Here is a 21,089-nt window from a genome sequence, read left to right on the forward strand (position 1 = left end):
TCTAATATTCTCACGTACCTAAATATATGAGCACCAATGTCTAATGTCGACCCAGCCTGCTGTTCTCATCGCCGTGTGCTAGTCGGAGGACGAGCACGCGCTATTCGGATCCATCATACAAACGTTACTGTCCATATATTCCGGCTAATCTTTACAATAATTGGACCTGTTTTGACGGAATTATCACTGGATGGTTATTTGCTTCTAATTTCATTTTAGATAACAAATTACTAAAGAATATATAAAAACCGTGAAATTCTTCCTTAAATTAGTCCAATTCGAAGGTAAGACTGGCATATAAATGAAATGGTAATGGGAACAGTCGCGGGTGGTCGCTTGTTATTTTAAATCAGCTGATAGAGAACATATCTATAGATTCTTAACGGATAAGTATTAACTATAAAGTATGTAGAAACTCTTTCCGAAATACGTTGCATCTTATAGTATGAGTATTATTCCGATCGGTTCAGTAGTTTTGGCTCTAAATTTATTAGTGTAGATTGACTATAATTGTAGAACTCGGGGAAAAAGGCATCGCTAGCAAATAATACAAAAATTAAAAAATATAAAGTTCTTCGGACACGTCTCCCGGCGCGAGAGTGAGTCCATAGTGAGAGGGAAGCCGCCCATGCAATGGACCGACCAAATTACGTTTGCTGTGGTCGATCCATTGAACGACTGTACCAGGCTGACGGCCAGCAGGGAAAAGTGGGAGATGCTCGTGAGGCGAATCACATCTGCTCCAAAAGGTGTCAGTTCTTGATGACCACAACCATTCTGCCAAGAGTGTAACGAAGAAGAAGCAAATAATACAAAATTTTTGGTGCAAAGTAGGTTGACCGTTGGAAGTTGGTTTACCGAAACACATCAAGGACCGATAATAGAATTACCACCCGCTAACATTAGAGCTCGCTCTGGCCTCTCCGATACAGTAATCTTCTTCTCCAAGTAGGTATATATAACTTAACATACCTACTTGTCTTTATTTTCACAAAATAATAATTAAATCGGTGAGCACCATCTCACGCCTGCAGACTTCTGTTTCTACGGACTTCGATTGAATTATTATTCATGGCAGCTAATTTATACATTATAAAACGTTATTTTCGTTTATCTCAACATAACTTTAACATAAATTTAAATATTCCGTCCCATTGATATTATAATATCAGACATTCCATATAAGAACAGAGAGGCGTCGGTATCAAATATCAGATAGTGAATAACGTCCGCGGTAATATTATATTTTAAGGAATATTCTGATGATCATCTGTTCAATGTTTTCTTTGGTCCTTCAATATCAAAGAACGTTACAAAAATTCAATAACAATAAAAGTCTACATGAAATCTTAATATATATAAATCCAGTGCCCTGATGTTTGTTCCCAGTGAACTCCTAAACTAATGAACAGATTTAAATGGGGATTAATTCATGGAGTGTGGTTTAGTTTCACTTCAGAGATAGGATAATTATTTTTATGTCCAATATTTGTTTTGTAAGGACATATTTTCTGTGAGAGAATTTACTGTCGCACGGTTTGACACTTCTGCTGTGAAACAATTCATTTTAACAATTTAATTATAACAACAGGGAGCAAGTTTTATATTTGCACGAGTTTGTAATAATAATATTTGATAGTTAGGTCGACACTGTCTCATTTGACAGAGAGCAATCATAAGGCCGGTCAAGTACGAGCCAAACTCGCACACGATAGGTACAACAACATGTACCTACTTTATAAATACTTTTGTTAAACATTTTTATATTTGCATGGTAATCATTTTGGGATTCACTCGTTTGGTTTTCTTGTATTATTACAGCAGCTATCGTAATTCACGCTCTGCCACAACTCCAGCTCTAACTATCGGGGTTTATGAGATAGAGCGCGCTGATAGACGAAGCGTAATGCTTAGTCCCGTTAGCTACCCGGCAGGTATCCTATATGAAACCTACGTACCTGCCGGGAAATTCTATATGAAAAGTGCGTGTAACGACCTCCTAAACAGCCGGCAATGCTCCTGTAAATCCTCAGGTAAGGCGGGAAAATGTGGACGGCGGCGATCACTTGTTGGTCCAAACAAAACCGTCAAGTGATGTATATATTCAATCGTCTCCAATAAGTCCGACAGGGTCACGCCATATTTACCACTGGCCTCAATTAATGTAGCTTCCGTAAGAGGAGCCAAATCTCTGAATCTCTGATTCCCCACAAGAATTTCAATTTTAAGCGTTCTCTCTCAAGTATATTTTTATTAGCTTACAGCTTTCATATACTGTTTATTTATATAATTAGATAAAGACGACATGTCTGTCTGTCAAAGTAAACAATGAATCCGAAAAGGGTCGCAGTACCTAAATAAAGGAAAAACAACATTAAATAAAAGGATGTTTCTGCACCATGGATGCCTGATCTAGTCATCTAACTTCTACTCATTTAGCGAAACACTTCCGTACTGCAGAATCGGCTTAAGAAAACTATGTCTTGAAAATAAAATAAGGTATATGTTAAGACCATCCTGTATTATACTTGTAACAATATTGTCAGACGAAGGGAATGATAGGTGCTCACTTGTTCGTAAATTGTAACCCCGATCCATAACATCAAAGCTGTTTATCGAGGTATGTTCGTGCTAGTTGGGCCTTCGGTCTCGGAGATTGGCAGTGAATTGATCGAGAGTGGACAGTTGACAAGTGGTCGGTGACATTCGCGTGTCGACTCGCGAGCGTGCCGAGATCGGACGAGCGCCGATAACAGCCGGCTCCGCGACCTCGAGCTGTCCGTGTGAGGGACGCGGGCGGGACAGACGTGCCAGATGATGTCGCCGATACTGGGGCTCACGGATAAGCTGTCTCGTACATTGAGTATCAGTTCGATTATCAAGGCGACAAGCTGGGGTTCATTAACATTCAAACTTATTATTGTTTGAAATAGAGCTGTCACAAAATGAACCAATGCCTACACAGCACGAAAAAGTGAAGCAATCGAGAAGTGCAGGTAACATTTTGATCACTGCCACGAGCCATAGGCGACCAAATACCGGGATCCGCGGGCTTTTGCTTCCTGTATGTCTACTCTAATTCAACGAAAAACGAAGTTTCGTCCCGATCGAACATTGTTTGACATTTTTATTTTCTAAACGAAATTTCAAATTCATTTGCGTTGCGAACGAAAGTTTGAATTTGACAGCTGTTTGTTCGGAATTTTAACCCCAATTTTACGAAACCAAAGGTGTGTTAACACACCTATTGATTTTCGTTTGTGTGGATTTTGTTGCAAATTTGCTTCTCCAGGAATGCTTTTAGTCTTTTTTTTTTTGTTTTTATTATGAAAAATAGAATTACAATTTATTATTATATAACAGGCCAAAAACCACAGAGGTTTGTCCGGCAGGTTAGAAGAAATACTATTATCGATTACAATTGCAATAAATATTAATATTAACTTATAAATACACAATTTAATAATATAGGTACAATACAAACGAAAAAATTAATGTAGGTACAACAACAACAGTACTTATTGTAGCACGGGTGAGTCGCATGGCCTGCCACCGCAATGTATTGAATTTTTGAATGACCGTCTGTTTAGATATATTAATTAGTAAACAATACTCAACTTCAACAGTCGAAGCTGCTGTACGTGAGGAACGTAGAAGGAAACGGCAACGACTGCGAGATAAATTTCGAATGTTAGTTTAATTTCCAACTCAGAAGTTTGTAGGAAATTACAGACTAAAATAAATTATAGCCTGCTGTGTTTTACATAAGTTATGTATAAGGGGTGGTATTCATATTCCCGAGTTAACAGAGGATGAACTCTAAGCTGAAAGAAGCAGGCAGGTTCCATCTCAATGAGCCGCTTCTTCAGCTCAAGCTCTACAGGAAGAACAAAGGGTAAGAGCTGCACAACGTTAAAGATAAAACGTGATCTTACCTATTTCTTTCAAACAGTAGTGGTATTCCTATCTTTAGTGACATTTATTATTTTATAGTAAGTTTCAACATATTTTTCCTTGTGTTTGTTATTAATAAAAGAACAAAATTTATAAAATTTATTTTTATTTCATTTTATTCTACCAGGAAAATAAATGAAGTAATAAGGTATAGTTTCATCATCGTATGTGTATTAAGAAGGCGATAATTTGGTGAAAAAAAAAAAACAAATAAGTATATACACTACTGATATTTACTTGAAACTTTCTTATGGAATGTGAATAGCGATTGCGATGTGTGTTAAAAGGCACTTTAAAAGATGATTCATTAAGACCATACTTGAGAAACAATCTCAGAAAACTTTTTAAAGAATTCAAACTAAAAATCGTTAATGCTTAGTTTGACATGTTTACATTACGTGGGTAATATAGATATATTTGGTCGTCAATCAATAGTACCCATCGTTGGCAACTCTTCAAATTAGTCGGGAAACAATGACATTCATTTCTATCGTTCACGAAAATTTTATATGGTTCCGAACTTCGTCAGTGTGTCCGAAAAATTTTTTTTATTTCATTCTTTTACGAAGTTTCGTCTCGAAGAAAGAGAGTAGACCCTCTGATCTAGCACCGCGTGGCTTCTTTTTATTTCCTAAAATAAAAAAATCAACTGAAAGGGATCCAGTTTTCGTTGCCGGAAGATGCTGTTAGCGTATCGTTCGAGAAAGCCAACAAGGTGTCTGCGGCAGACTGGAATAAGTGCTTCTAAAACTGGTTTAGACGCTTGAGACTTTGTATAGAGTTAGTGATTTATTAAAAAACTTTCAGAATGCCCCACGTATTAACAAATCTTAGCAGAATGAACACTTATAATATTTAGACCATAACACGTATATTTATGCATAAAGTACATAAAGTGTACACTCCTACTGGTACCCTAATAATAGTTCCAATACTTTCTAAACATGGTACAATGCTGCATTGTGTTAATTCTTCTAACATTTACTTCAAAAGTAACTGTACTTGTAACAGCGTTACATGTAGAGTTGTATTCATAACCTCAACGAATACATCTTCAATTATTATCAGACGGTAGATAATGTAAAAGCATGCACGAGGCAAGCATTTCCACAAAAATGACCTCATTCACTTTGCCTCAGCAGCGAACCGACTCCATCGTCGAGCTCAGTTCGTAATAAAGCAAAAATCTCTGAATCCCATCTGAGTAATCACGTTGCATGAGTTTTGCTCTTCGCACGAATTAGGGAACTTGCCAAATTGCACACATCACAGTTTGGACGGCTTTATGCAACTATCGAGCTATCAACCACCAAAGTCGATACTTCACCCTTGAGCCGGCATACATTCTGTCCGAATAATACTATTTTTATTATAAACTGTATTAACAATATCCATTTCATAAAAATATTTTTTGACTAAATTCATCTTAAATTTCTACAATTCCTCTGATGTGTTGCAAGAGTGTGGGCGGCGGTGATCACTTAACATCAGGTGACACGTAAGCTCGATTGTGCTCCTCTTACATAAAATAATAATAGCACGAGACAATGAATGTATTGGTGACCACGCCGCCATATTCTCGTTTTCTCTCCAATCCCATTAACAACAAATTAAGCTTAGCTACAAATTCTTATTACTGCTACAGGTCGGTTCCTAAAAATGGATCAAAAAATGTGCCATAAGTCACCGAGCTTCCAATCTACTGGTTATAATAAGATGGATGGATTATATGTAATACATTTTAAATATTTAGACTAATATTAAGTTACAGGAAGTGAATTGCAATGTAATTCAAAATTACTTAACACATCTACATCTTGACCTACGTCAAGAAAATGACACTTATGAATGTTAAGTTTTCTTTTTTTTAAGGTTGAGCTGTAGCAGAAAACTCATTGATGCTTGAAAATGACAAGTAAGTAATCAGATGAAAATTGAGTCAATCTGCCGTCAGATGTAGCTTTCGTTATAGTGCGACCAAATGTTGGAACAACCTGCCTCCACCATTGCGTGACTACAATATCAAACTTACGATTAAAAATACACACATTACCACACAGCTGCTATATATTTTATAAAACAAATTTAACTAAGTTATAATTGATCTGTTTTTTTTTAAATATTTAGTACCTATGCAATGTTTGTGTGTGTGTCAAATAAAATTATTATTATTATTACTGAAATATACAAAACTTGTAGGTTTTTATGCACATTAGTTTTCAAACAAAATTAAACGAAGATTCTACTTTGAAAGCTGCCTCCCCGACTTTCTCTCTTTCTCTTGTATATGTAACCTAATCTTAACTTCAAAAACGTAAAATTATTAATATTGACATCATTAAAAAGCTTCTACATCTGTGAAACATCTCGATTAGTACCCGTAGCTCGTTTTTATATTTTACACGGTACAGGAATACCGCGCAATTAAAATACATTGTTATAATAAAACTAGTCCATTGCGTTGTCACGCCTCTCGTATAAACCCGTCTCATATACATTGATAAGTTTTTTACGGTAGCCTTCACACAAAATGAGTTATTAGAATTGAACCGCAGAACCATAATTATTCGGATTTGTTATTTCCCACAACGCGCGTTCAAATCTAATCTGAACCCATATTGTTTTGCTTTTAATAGCATTCATATTAAATATAGATATGCGTTCAAATAAATTATAATTTCAGACATCGTGATGAGCACGTCCGACTGTCTGTCGCGGTCGGCGGTTGGTCGTCACCGATCGTTTACAATTATTCTCCGATGAAACATCAATAGCCTAAGATCCCACTGCTCAAATCTGCTATCTATCTGTTTTTTTTTTTAAATGAATAATATAAGACTCATCTTAGCGCTAGTTGCGATTAAAAAAATTGCCACATCTTAATTTCCTTTAATTTTAATGTAGTTGCAGTTTATATCCGAAAATTAATTATACTAAAATTAATTACAGATAATTGCGGCTCACTTTTAATAGGCAACCTCTCGCTAATAATTTCCATACTCCCTCAGTATCCATTTAAAATTGATTTTATCAAAAAACAGATAGAGGCAGAAACCAGCAGTGGGCTCTTGTACTAAAATGACAATCACATTTATTATTCCTCTACTAGATGAAAAGCAAATTAAAATGTGAATTATAAATTAATAAAGTATTACCAGATAATTTTAATCTCAATTTAATGGACTTCTCGTTTTATGTAGATCATATCTACCTCGACAATGACGGATCGGGCGATGTGGCCTCGGGCACATTGATCCCTTGCACCTTTTAGGGATCCCTCGTACTACAACGGATGCGCTCCTGGTATGTAAATATAACAACTATGGTTCTGATGCTAATAAAAATTAATCTGTTAACTCTAATATCTATTAACCTTAATTTACTACCACGGCTATATATCTTATTTTTGTTTTATGAAAATAAGGGACAAGACGAGCAGGACGTTCAGTTGATAGTATTTGATACGCCCTGCCCATTATAGTGCAGTTAGTTGATAGTATTTAATACGCCCTGCCCATTACAGTGCAGTGCCGCTCAAGATTCTTGAAAAACACAAAAATTCTGAGCGGCAATACAGTTGCGCTCGTCACCTTGATACATAAGATGTTTAGTCTCATTTGCCCATTAATTTCACTAGCTACGGCGCCCTTCAGACCGAAACACAATAATGCTTACACGTTACTGCTTCACGGCAGAAATAGGTGCCGTTGTGGTACCCATAACCTAGCCGGCATCCTGTGCAAAGGAGCCTCACACTGGTAAATATCTTAGCTACGATGTAATGCTGTATCTGTTCCCATCAGACGCTCGTATTTGTTTAGCACTATATAACCTTATGGGATAGTGAGACACTGCTTCTACATTAAACATTTATGACGAATAAAGTACCCACAGTAAACACGTCGGTAAGTACAATATAGTCGCCACCCGCGTCTGTCTCTCCACTGTAATATCAATAAGTTTAAATATAAAAGTGCAACGTCTCGTATGCTAATGTGCTCAAAGCTTTATGCAAATGCTTTATTTTACGAGGCGCGGGCTCTGCACCGACCAGCCTCAGACTGCTTCGCTGGCCGTCTACTCTTTATAAAACAGCAAATTAATATTTGTTTATTTTTATACATTGTCCTTCTATATGCTGTTTGCACATCGGACGCACACGAGGCCGTAATCAAGATACTACATCTAAACACTTCTATGACACTTACGGCCTTACAAATAAAATTGGCATAAAGTTATAACTAAGCATGCACCAAGAATATGTAAAATGTTTACAAACAGACATTTTGCTTACGAATGGTTTGTTCAATACGAATGGTTCATTTATTTGCAAGGCAGCTTGTCATTACGAAAACTTCATAATTATCATTGTATTGACAGTGTTTTCAACGATATTGTAAACATTTTCCATTTTCTTTGTTTATCATCAGTTATAACTTTATACCAAGTTTATTTGTATGGTCGTATAAGTATTATTTCTTAATTTGTGCTTCCATGATATCAGAATCAATGTGTATTTTCAATTTTTTTACCGACTAGTTACTGTGAAGGGTACAATGACGTTATTAAGGCAAATTGGAGGAAGACTCGATCAATCACTACGAGATATATAGGATGATTTGCCAAATACATCTCACACCATTTAGTGATATAGTTTAAAAATAGTTATAAACTGATATAGTTTAAACCAATTGTTAATGCGAAATTCTCAACAGGTGAGTGGGCGTAAATCCACAAATTAACAGCATACAAATGGTAGAGGAAAGAAAGTTTTGAAGATATAGAATTAACGAAAATAGCAAAATAAAAAAGAGGAGACAATACGCCACCTTGAGGCACTCCGAATGTGATGTAGAGTACTTGTCGTCAAGTTTAACACACTGTCAACGTGCAGTCAAGTTAGTTACTTGCCGAAGCCATATAATTACTAATGGAGATACGATTAAAGAACTTAGCACTCCCAACAGAGGGTCGAAGTCAATTGAATTAAAGGCATTAAGTACTAAAATCTAGTAACATCAGAACCATATCATTCTTAATTTCTATTGCAAATCGTATATCATCGGTGATTTTAACAAGCACTGCTGTATTGCTTTGACCCGGTCAAAAGCTAGAATGGAAGGAATCTAGAAGTGAATAGTCTACAACTAAACTATGTATTTATTGCTGCTACAATTTTACAAGGATTTTGGATAAAAATAGCAATATGGATACAATAGGTCGATTGGGGTTATCATTGTTCGACCGATACCATCGCTACCAACTGCATATTAGGATGATATTGAAAGTGCTGTTTTCTTGACATCACATTCGGAGAATAATCGATCAAAGGTGAGTGGAGGATAATTTGGAGTGGGAAGTGAAGTAATATAGTTAAGGGTTTGTATTTTTGACACTAACACACTAGGAGAAAAAGCTGTGAAGTGCTGATTTAACAGACATATATTGTGATATTAATCTTTTGAATGAGTGGGTATTGGAAACATTATAACTCAAATACTTTCCCACTCCAATCTTTTTTAGAAATTTCCACGTTAAATTACAGTGTTGCTATTCTCAACAGATTCATGAATATAGCGTCGAAAGTTGCGTCTCTAAACATTGAATTACATCGATTTCGAACAGTTTTATATTTCGCCCATCTGTAATCGGAATCTGTTTTAATATTTTAAAGTCCTTTCCCTGACAGCAAATGCATCCAGGTGAATGCTTAATTATCATGAGACTAACATGTTTATCATACAACTTAATTATAATTGTATTGAATAATTTTAATTCTCGATGAGCTGTTTCGGCTTGATAGTCAAGTGACCAATTTAAATTGAGAGCGTCGTCCTAGAGTTCATCGATAAATCATACTACAGAAATTTCACTGATACATGACCTTACCGCGACATTTAGGAGGACACATATATAGAGACTAAATGATAGGTAAACGAGATCATGAAGTTCACGAGATCAGTTAGGAGCAGTGTGGGTAGATTGCAAAGGTATTATTATTATTATTATTGTGAGTTGGGGATTGCAATGCATTTAAATTCTAGGATCTATTGTGTCCCCTTCTTGCGCTAGCGCGCCTGCTCTCAAACTAAGCTAAGGAGGAGAAACGAGGCTACTAACTAGGATGCGTGTCACTGTGCCGAGATTTAAATTATATCCACGAGACCTATTACTTTTACAAATCGTAGGATCCTCAGAGGGTCCAGGCAGGGCACGTCCTCTGCTTTGAGTGAAGGTGTTTTAAAACACCCCAGCCTGATTCTGGCAATGGCTTCGCATTCCAGGAATGTGTATGGGGTCTTCAGTGGCTTCGCAGCAGAATCTGCACAGGTTTGATTCATTGCAAGGGTAAGTAAGATATTAAGGTTACATGATGATACAGTAGAGTTGATTTTTTTGCTAAGAGTATTTTTTTAGAGACAAGTATTAAAATCGCCCATTATAATAACATGCACATACAAGGGCCAGTGGGTTTTAAAAGAATTCAAATAATTAAAAGAGATAAAAGGGCTATAGAAGACGCCTAAAAATGCATTCGTATTTGATACCACAATCTTAATTAAGATATATTCGGCCGAGTCCTGAGGTGGAGGTTGTGATGATGTCACCGATTCCAAAAATAACAATAATTGTACTTAACTAGAATTAGTTATATTAATTAATTAGATTTTATAAAAGTACACAATTATTTTTTTACTCTTTATTGCATATTGGTATATCTATTGTTTTGAAATAGTTCTTTTTGAATGGATGCCATTGTCAGAAAGTTTATTCCAGCTAAATTGGTGTGTGGTCCCACACGGGAAGCACCAGCTTTCAAATAAAAAGAGAATTATCAAAATCGGTACACCCAATTAAAAGTTCTGAGGTAACAACCATAAAAAAAATGTACAGACAAATTGAGAGCTTCCTCCTTTTTTGAAGTCGGTTAAAAAAGTACACTACCAGCAGGAATTATATCAGGAAACAGAACAGAAAAGGAGGACGAACAAGCGTAGCGTACGAGCGCACGTAACCTGCTGTTAAGTGGTCAACGCCGCCCACGTTCTCTTACAACACCATAGGAATCACAGGAGCGTTGTCGGCCTTTACGGCGCTTTTTTTGAAGGTACCCATGTCGTATAGTCCTAGAAACAGCGCACAAGGAAATTCATTTCACAGCTTTCTTGTACGTGAAAGAAAGCTCCTCGAAAACCGCACTGTGGAAGACCTTCAGATGGTGGGGATGATAGCCTAACTTGCGGCGTGTCGTGCGAAGATGGAATTCAGCGGCAGGAATCGGGTGAAACAGCTCTTCGGAAACTCCCCATGATAAGTGCAGTAGAAGACACACAATGAAGCGACGACTTTACGAAACGCTAAAGGATCCAGCCGTTAACAGAGCACAACGTCCCCGACAATTCGAGCTGCTCTGCGTTGCAGGCGGTCAAATGGATCAAGCTGATACTGGGGTGCGCCAGACCAGAGATGACAGCAATACTATAAGCACAAATATCATCATAATCATAACATATATATGATGATATGTATTGTAATAGCAGTATTGAATTAACATAAATTCTCAGAATATATATTTTATTCACTCCCATACACTTGCACAAGTGTTTAGTAAAATTAGGATTCTTTGAGTGTCCCTGAGCAAGATATTAGCATTGTGTATTGTAATATCAGTGAATGCAGTCTGCATTTAAATTAAAAAGATTTACAATATAAACCATCTTATCCATCAGATAGAACTGCATATTTAGTTTAACTTACAAATTGTATATGTGAATACAAACTATCTCTAAAAATACCTGCTTAAACACACAATGACACGGCAGTAGTGTGCCAGAGATAAAAAGACGTATTGGTATGACTAAAGATGCTATGACCCGCCTAAACAAAATATGGAAAAAGAGGGGGAATCACTATTAATACCCAGATCCGGTTAGTATTTGCCTTGATATTCCCCATTTTTCTGTATTTTGTGGAGTCATGCACAATACGGGCTCGAGACAGGCAATGTATTGATGCCTTGGAGATGTGGTGATGGGGGCATATGTTGAGGATACCTTAGACGGCCAAGAGAACAAATATGTTGATCCTCTCAAAGCTCAAGATAAAAACCCATCTGTCCATGATATGCCACCAAGGAATTCAATCATATTTTGGTAATGAGAGCCTGGAGAAATTGATCATAGTTGGGAACACGCAAGCAAGCCAGAGACCAATCTTCTATCAGATGGACCGGCCAAAAAAAGATTCCAGGTCCCCGAGGTTTAGCTCCATCATCAGGGTGTTTCCATCGGCTTCCGGCCATCACAGAGGAAACAAATAGTTCACTCCAAGTTTTGACCACTTGTCGATGACTACGATCCTCAGTCATGAGGGAAGGAGTACAGAGAGAAACACACACTAAGAATCTTTTTATATTAAAATATTATTGTCATTGTTTTATAACACATTATATCTGAATTACATTATGTAGCATGAATTTAGTGATTTAAACACCAGACAAGAGAGCTTACTCTTTATTATAAAATTATAATAAATAAAATACTTCATACTGCTTAACTTGCTTGCTAAGCTCCTTAAAGATTCAATATGATCTAAGCTAGGTATATATATATTTCTTAATATATATAAATCTAGTGACTTGATGTTTGAACCCAGTGAACTTCTAAGCTAATGAAAGTATTTTATTGGGATTACTACATGGAGTGCAGTTTAGTGCAACTTGAGAGATAGAATAGTTATTTTCACTGGGACTCACATTAAATGTGAGTGTGTGAAATAAATATTATTACAATATTTGTTTTGTATGATCATATTTTCTATGAGAGAATTTAGTAAAGCATGGTTTAACAGTTCTGCTGTGAAATAATTTCATTAAAACAACAGGGAGCACATTTTCACAAAATAATTCTTGATAAATTTAATTAATGATACCACAGAATGGAAATGGAGTGAACACCCTCAGGCCCAGTAATTATATATTTATATTGTATGATATTATATAAATATAGATTTCATATTTTTATAAAAAAAAAGCTCGTTGAGTTTGAGGCGCCCATTCTCCTCACGTCTGAGGCACACTGTTTTGAAATAGTGGTACTTTTGGATGTTCAACAAGTCATTTGTAATTCTATTTTGAATTTGAATTGTAGTTTATTATTACAATTACATAAAACATTTACTATTGCATTTTATTGTTTGGGTTATATATATTGAGAACCCTAGGATAATATGAACGATTGTGACTTTTGATAAGGCTGGACTTGAATACAAGATATATTTTGGAAACCACAAGTGGAAAAATTTACAACATTGTCTGTGTCTAACTCACTAGACGAAAATTACTAGAAAAAATTGTCAAACAGGAGTTTATTTTTATAACTAGCACAATAGAATCTACATCAAATTATTTAGTCACTCTAAAAATTACATATTAAAGTAGGTAAGTAATTAAGAAAAGACAATTTTGTTTTTGTTGACCACAATTTGAGCTTTGATGACATTGTTGGTGACACCATGAGACTAAACATTTGCATTCACAACATAAATATTGCAATGTAATTGATATGTCCATAACTTTTTATTAATACATTATATTTTAATATTATTTGTAGGGAAACATTTGCTTACTCAACTCATAATATACTATCGAGCCATACTTGTTGAATGAGACTTCCTAATAATATGACGTTAAATAAAAATAGTAGTTTCCTATGATAATTTTTCAACAAAAGTAGTGCACGAGATATACATAAAAGTTCACGCTCAGAGTTTCATGTTGTAATAGAATTCCGATTTCAAGGAGCTTTAACAAAAACTTTATGAACATGCGCTGTTCGGTTCAAGGTAAGTAAACAAACAAATTCCATAAAGTTTGAGAAGTTACTTCTAAAAGTTACAGTTTAAGTATAAAATTTCCATACCTTAAAGACGCAGATAGAATATTGACACAAAAGTCGAAAGCAACACTGTATCCACAATGATTTTATCACAACATTCCACTGTAAAAGCTTCAAACTTGCGTGGTAACTTTGATCACATTAAAAAATACACTTTATGAAAGAAAACTAACAAAAAACACCATAAAATCACTTCACCAAATAAAAAATCTACTACTTCGACTTTTATACTAACTTAAATACAAAATAATGTGTATCAAATTAAAAAACCGAGTAAAATTTAATAAACACAACAAACACGGTCAGCACGCGACGGCCATCTTCCGCCGACCGCCAACACATTGGTTTGAGTTGTTCCCGCTAGGGGGAGTCAAAACTAAGAAATAGATTCATTCATGTTTCATTTCCAAAATAGGATAGGTTTATTGTCCAATTCGATTCGAGGCAAACAGAAGTTCACAATTATATGAGAGTTAAAAAGCTCTCTATTGTAATTACCAATATGTTGTTTTTAGTTACTTACATAAAGATACACTGACAGACTCATTAACTGCATCAATGTTCAAAACGCCGGCCGCGGCCGTTGAAATAAACATTTTTACCAAATATGCAAACTTTTTACACAATTTTAATTGAAAGCTATAGTTGGTTTGTACAACAACAATAAATGTAACAAAAATTGGTTTTAGTCCGTTTAATGATTTTTGGGTATATTGGTAGGTCATATAATAATAGTATGGTAATATGCCTCCATATGCCCGTAATGCAGATACTAATCGGTTCCGCATAGATCTGATTAGGGTTAAATCAAATCAAAAATGTTTTATTTCGTAGGTCAATTACATTACACATGAAATAATATGTCATTTTTCCATACAGCTCATTCGGAAGACAGATTTCCTTAGAGAAGAACGAGCAATGAACTCTAAGGTTGCTCTTTTGAAAACAGAATGGTACTACAAGTTCTTAGTTTCAATTAAATTTACAAATCATTTCAATTACAATACATGCAAAGTAACAAAAATACTCAAATGTCAATTTATACTAAATGCCTTACACGACTAAGTGAAAAAAAATTTAAATTAATAAGTAAAAACACGAGAGTTATTGAGCACATAATATATAGATGTAGTACAATACAGAATACAGTAGATGCATCAATCCACAGATACCGTAAATAAAATAAAGAGCGAGCATTCAGTTAGCTATTGTTAAAAATTATGTAATAACTTTATTTGAAAAAAAAAAAAGAATATAAAATAAATTAAAAAACATGAAGCAGTCTTCCCGGTGACATTGAAACGGTTATTGCTTTGCGGAATATTGCACCATTAAAAGGCATTTATTTTCTCAAAATTGATTCCTTGAGAATTCTTTTTGATCTCATTTCTCATAACACTATATACTACTACCGCTTCGGAAAAAATGGCGCTCTGAGAGAGAAGAAGCTGCACAAGAAACTTTCCCAGCATTCTTTTTTGCACTCTTTTTAATAAAATATACAATATTGTTCTGTCCTTGTTATTGCTATAAAATAAATATAAAAATAAATAAATATATAAATAAATGAATAAATAATAATAAATATATAAATCAATTCCCGGCTGTCCGATCACTTTTCTTTATAAAACATTTATTTACAGATAATGCCTGAACAGTGACTGGGGCTTTATTATAAAATTGTATACATTTAATCCTTAAAGGAAATGAATTTTACAAAGCCTACTAGAATTAGTTACAAGCAATCACTTATTTCTAGTGTTATAATAATGAAAATCACTATTAAGCGCAAAATGGTGGCGATTCTTGTGGTCGTTTATTAAATTCTCATAAATTTACTGGCAATGAACAGGCATAACATTTACCTATTTCTTTCTTTTCTTGAGTGACTGTCTATAACCAAGCTGATATATAGCACGAACAGCTCTCTTTTGCAGAGCAAACACTATATCAATGTCAGCAGCATAACCCCACAGCGAGATACCGCACGTTATGATGCTGTGAAATCTTCTTCTTGTGAAATCGCTGTTCTAAAGTGCTGCCAGTTGCCACAGTTGACGTTAGTGGACATAGGATTTCTCGCAAATACAGGTTTTTTCCAAACATGGTATTAAGATCCGGGATTCGGACTGGCCAATTCATAGCACCTCTTCGCAATATTGTCGAACTTGTGCAGCTGCGTGGAGTCGTGCATTATCATGCATTAGAGTAAAATTTACGCCCATTAATCCCATGTAAGGTACCACGTAAGTTTCTAAAACCTCTGTTATAAACCATTGTACCGTCCAACCACATCTTCTACCGTTTTGACGTACCATGTCGATTAACACAAGTTCCGTTTGACTGATTATCGAAATGCCACCCAAAGCCATATACATAATACGAACTGCCTTCACAAGAACTACGCTCCTTAATGCAACATTAAGCATAATATCATTCCCCACGTCGTTTGATGATTAATTAGCAAATCATTGACAAACTTTGTTTCCATTTTATTCATCAATCGCTAGTCAATACAAAGTTATCGAAATGTAATGAGTTTTCTTGAATGTTAATTGCGCTAAGCATATTACGGGAGAAGCTTAAGAAAACTTATAACGTTTGGGTTATTATGGATTTCCGCAAAATAGCTGCAAATTTAATAAATTTGGAAACACTAATAAAAACGTCTGAGCAGACTTTTATGATCTGTGATTTGTCAGAATAAAACATCAGAAAGGATGATCATACATGGATGGTTCCTTAAAATACTCCAAAAATTAATAGTGCCTCTAAAAGAATATTTGGAAATGAAGAAAAACCAAACAAAATACTATGAGACACACTGCGTTAGACAAAGAATAGCCAATTATATAAATAGCACAGAAAGAAAAGAATAGTGATAATAATAGATGTAGGAAGAGAAGACTTAACTAGCAGAGGAAAAACAATGAATACTAAACATGAAATCTAAGACAAGAAACCATGATACAAAGGCAAATGGAATTAATTTTATTTATTGCGCTGAATAAAGAAAGATTATATTATCGTAGGTTTTAAATTTATAGTAATGTCTTCTATACAGCTAATTTAAGCAAGTATGGATGCTTAAGCTATTGGAAGAACTTTACCATAAAAGTAAAAGTTGTCCAGAAAATAGATTCTGTTATATTTTTTTAAATAAATAATAATAATAACGGTAGAAGATTAAATAATTATATACACATTGCATGGCTACTATTTAAGTATATACAAGCATTTCTAGGAATTTTTTTTTTCATGTAAAATGAGGGCGAACGGGTCACCTGGTGTTAAGTGATCACCGCCGCGCAGATTATTTTGCAACACCAGAGGAATACGTTGTCCGCCTTTAAGGAAGGTGAAGGTGGACCTTTTTGAAGGTACCCATGTCGTATCGTCCCGGAAATACTTTGCTGTACGTGGATGAAAGTTCTTTGACAGCTGCACATCCAGATTCAAATTCAAATTCAAATATTTTTATTCAAAATAGGATGTGACATCACTTATTGAAAGTCAAAAACTACCACCCCTTCCAAAATGAATGCCTCAGACCTGAGAAGAATGGGCGCAACAAACTCCGCGGGCTTTTTTTTTCATCGAATAAATATGTTTACAAAGTAATATTGTACGATTAAACTTATTATTTAATAGCCTGAGGGCGGTCACTCCATTCCCAATCTGTGGTATCATTAAGAAAGTCATTTATGTTATAGTAACCTTTACCACACAAACGTTTTTTAACAATTTTTTTGAATAACGTTATACTTTTGTTTTGAACATTTTCTGGGATCTTGTTGTTAAAGCATGTACATCGCCCCACAAAAGACTTACTAACTCGACTTAGCCGAGTAGTAGGCATCTGCATCAAGCTGTTCCTGGTGTTAACATTATGGTTATGACAGTTTCTGGCAAATTCACTTATGTGCCTATGAACACACATTACATTATCAAGAATATATTGAGAAGCAACAGTCAAGATGTTAATTTCTTTAAATTTTGCTCTCAATGATTCTTTAGGACCTAGGTTATAAATAGCGCGAATAGCCCTCTTCTGCAGCACAAATATTGTATTAATATCGGCAGCGTTGCCCCATAGCAATATACCATAGGACATAATACTATGGAAATAACTAAAGTATACTAGTCGCGCCGTATCTATGTCAGTTAATTGTCTAATGATGACCAAGAAGTCAAAGAAACTTTATTCAATTAGGCTTACTAAACTAAGCGCTTTTGGATCAAATTAGTTTGTTATGTGCTGCATCCAATACATGAATCGTGTTTAAATAATAGAAATTATTTCATAAAAAGGAATAAAGGTACCTATAGACAGTTGTAGGAGGTAGCGCAAACTTTTAAAAATATTTTAGTTGTACTAATTCCTTACCTCATAGAGTTCATAAAGACGCGTTTAACTCCTATTTGCTTCTTGCAGCCTATTTACTGAATTTCGATTGATTGTTTCTTCCTTAAAAATATTCAATAAATTATTATGCACTAAATAAAAAAATGTATAGAATATTTGATTTGGGTCAGATTGTTTTACAATATCATTATTAAATTTAAATTCTATTATTAATTAAATTCAAATTAATTCTTGTGTTAATTGCGCAGTGCGAAATGCGGGAGTCGCATAGTTTTTCCGTATTTTTATTTAAAATATTGCGTTCAATTCTCAATAAATTAATTAAAAAGTGTAAATATAAGCTTTACATATTACCTAAAATTACAGTAAATGAGTGTTACTACAGTGGTTTCTAACTTAACTAAAAAAGTTTCAGCATAATCTTGTGGAACATAAATTGCTGACAAACTCGTTGAAACGCGTAAGTTACGCGTCTTGCAGCTTCGTCAGTTGGCTCTGCCCAATCGACAAATCTCGTGCGAATACTTTGGAGTTTTGAGCCTTTGTTACACAATCTGTGTTATAGTATAATATTGACACACTTTAACACAAATAAGCTTGCTAAATATATTAAATACAACATACTTACTTAAACATACATAAATACATATAAACATCCATGACTCGGAAACAAACATCTATATTCAACATATAAATGATTGTACCAATCGGGATTCGAACCCGGGACTTCTAGCTTAGTAGTCAGGGTCACTATTCGGCTATTTGGTCGTCATAATATTATTATGGCGGCGTCTGTTGTTCTGTCTATTACCTGCTTTTATAAATATCCCAGGATACATCGTCAGGGGACAGAAGGGCCATTTGTCGTCTTACAGCCATCAATTCATTCTATCCACCAAAGAGTCTGCTTTGTTACGTACAACAAACCGGCGTCTTTTAGAGGTACGTTTTACTAAGTTTTCTAAATGGGGATGAAAAATCATTTTTTTATCGAAACTCACACCAATATCCTAAATAACTTCCAAATGCTCTAAAGTATATTCTTTTATATGGTATTTGTACGTAAATTTAAATTTTACTTGATATTTTTTTTCCTTATTTATGTTTACACCATTAATTTCACACTATAAGTCTTTCAAAATCATTCTGAAGAACCCTACAGTCACTCAGGGAATCAATAGTCTTTGCGAATTTTAAATCATCAAAGGGAAAGGTTTAACAATTGCTATTTTCCAAGAAACGGGGAATGAATGTGTTATTATTGATGTATTTATAATGTGAGTTATTATTTTCAGTGTTGAAATTAAAAATATGTTAGGTCAGACCTTGTTACATTGCTGATTCTCGTTAATGACAGAAAATGGTTGTTGTTGTTGATGAAATTGACAATGTCCCTCAACTTCATCATTTCCTGTATAGTATAAATAATCAAAGGATATGATTTTGCTTTCTAATACAATTATTTCAACTGGGCATGGGTATCAAACACTTTCAATATTATACGAGCATGAAATTTTTGTACCACTATATTTACATCGTCATTTTTAATAAAATTCCAATCAATTTAATCATGGTCGTTATTAAACTTTTTCGGTCTATATTTTTAAGTGGTCGATATACTCGTATTGTGGAGGTTTTTTGTGCTTTAAGGTGTAATCAGCATATTAAAAAAGCAAGGCTGGAATCAAATCAGGAATATCATATTCCTCAATTCACATCAGTACGTTTAAAATTAAAGCATAATAAATCAATAAACGCCGTAGGTATTCATAGTCGCATAAGGAATACTTGCTACATAGTTTAAATGTACACTCCTGCTTTTAAGTATTGTCGGACCTATACTTAAATGGTTAAGGAATGATTTTGACGCGTAAATATTAAGATAAACGTGTCTATTTATGTAATTATAAATGCAATATTATATATTCATATAATTTAATTTAAATTATTAATCAGTGATTAGTTACAATAAATACATTTCATTTTTAAAAGTTATTGAAAGTGCACTCATTTCCAATAGAAAATATCAATAAAAATACTTTACAGTACTATTGTATGATGAGGCTGTATGGTAGATACGTCTTCAACTAAAGTGAGAAGGCTTCCATCGCTATCTGTGGAGGTCAGAAGAAGGTCTACCTCCTGTTTTAAACAGGCTGCCATGTTCATTTGCTCGAGCTTTATTAGCGTAACTTATCTTTTTTAATGAATTTCCCGAAATATTCCCAAAACACAAAATCACAATAATCACAGTCGAAGACATTGACTGAATGGACTTTGAATATTGTCACAGTAAAAAATAACCAGTCAGTTTCTTCGGTCAGTTTATTTTATGTGCTAAGAAATAAATTTGTCTTATTATTTTTTATCCTGTCAGCTATATGCTTAGTTAAATGTGTCTAAGGAAATAAAAAGTGACATCTCTGTGATAAAACTCTCCTTAGTAGATTAAATTTTTTATTTTATTTTATTTTATTTTATTCGGGAAACAAACAGTACAACTTAATACACTTAAAAAATTAAAACTTAAAATATAAATCACTGACCAATAAAAGTTTCCACAATTAAATAGTACATAGAAAAATGCGAGCAAATTAATTACAATTTAAAAGTACCTATTTGTATTGAAAATAATAAATATTACTTAATTAAATTTATTGAATTGAAAATAATAAAATAATTACAGAAAATTATTGATGGATGTAGTTATAATAATAATATAATGCATTTTTAAGTTAAAAAAGAGATGCAATATTATTTAATACTAATGAGAATAAATTAAAACTACGACATTTTCTTAATTTGTTCTATCAACTTCTGTAACGACCCTGAAAAGTAATCGATTGAACAGTATTCTTTGTTGTATACTAAAC

At 34.3% G+C, this 21,089-nt stretch overlaps 1 protein-coding gene across 1 annotated transcript in view; it reads right to left on the minus strand.

Moving 5' to 3' along the window:
- LOC126974653 (uncharacterized) overlaps positions 1 to 14,175 on the minus strand; it is a 310,786-nt gene extending 296,611 nt beyond the window's left edge. The window contains exon 1 of the mRNA XM_050822192.1: positions 13,875 to 14,175. The gene's annotated coding sequence lies outside the window, so the exon portion shown is untranslated. The remainder of the gene's footprint in view (positions 1 to 13,874) is intronic.
- Positions 14,176 to 21,089: the final 6,914 nt, after the last annotated feature.

This window comes from Leptidea sinapis, chromosome 33, assembly GCF_905404315.1.
Source record: "Leptidea sinapis chromosome 33, ilLepSina1.1, whole genome shotgun sequence".
Lineage (NCBI taxonomy): Eukaryota > Metazoa > Arthropoda > Insecta > Lepidoptera > Pieridae > Leptidea > Leptidea sinapis.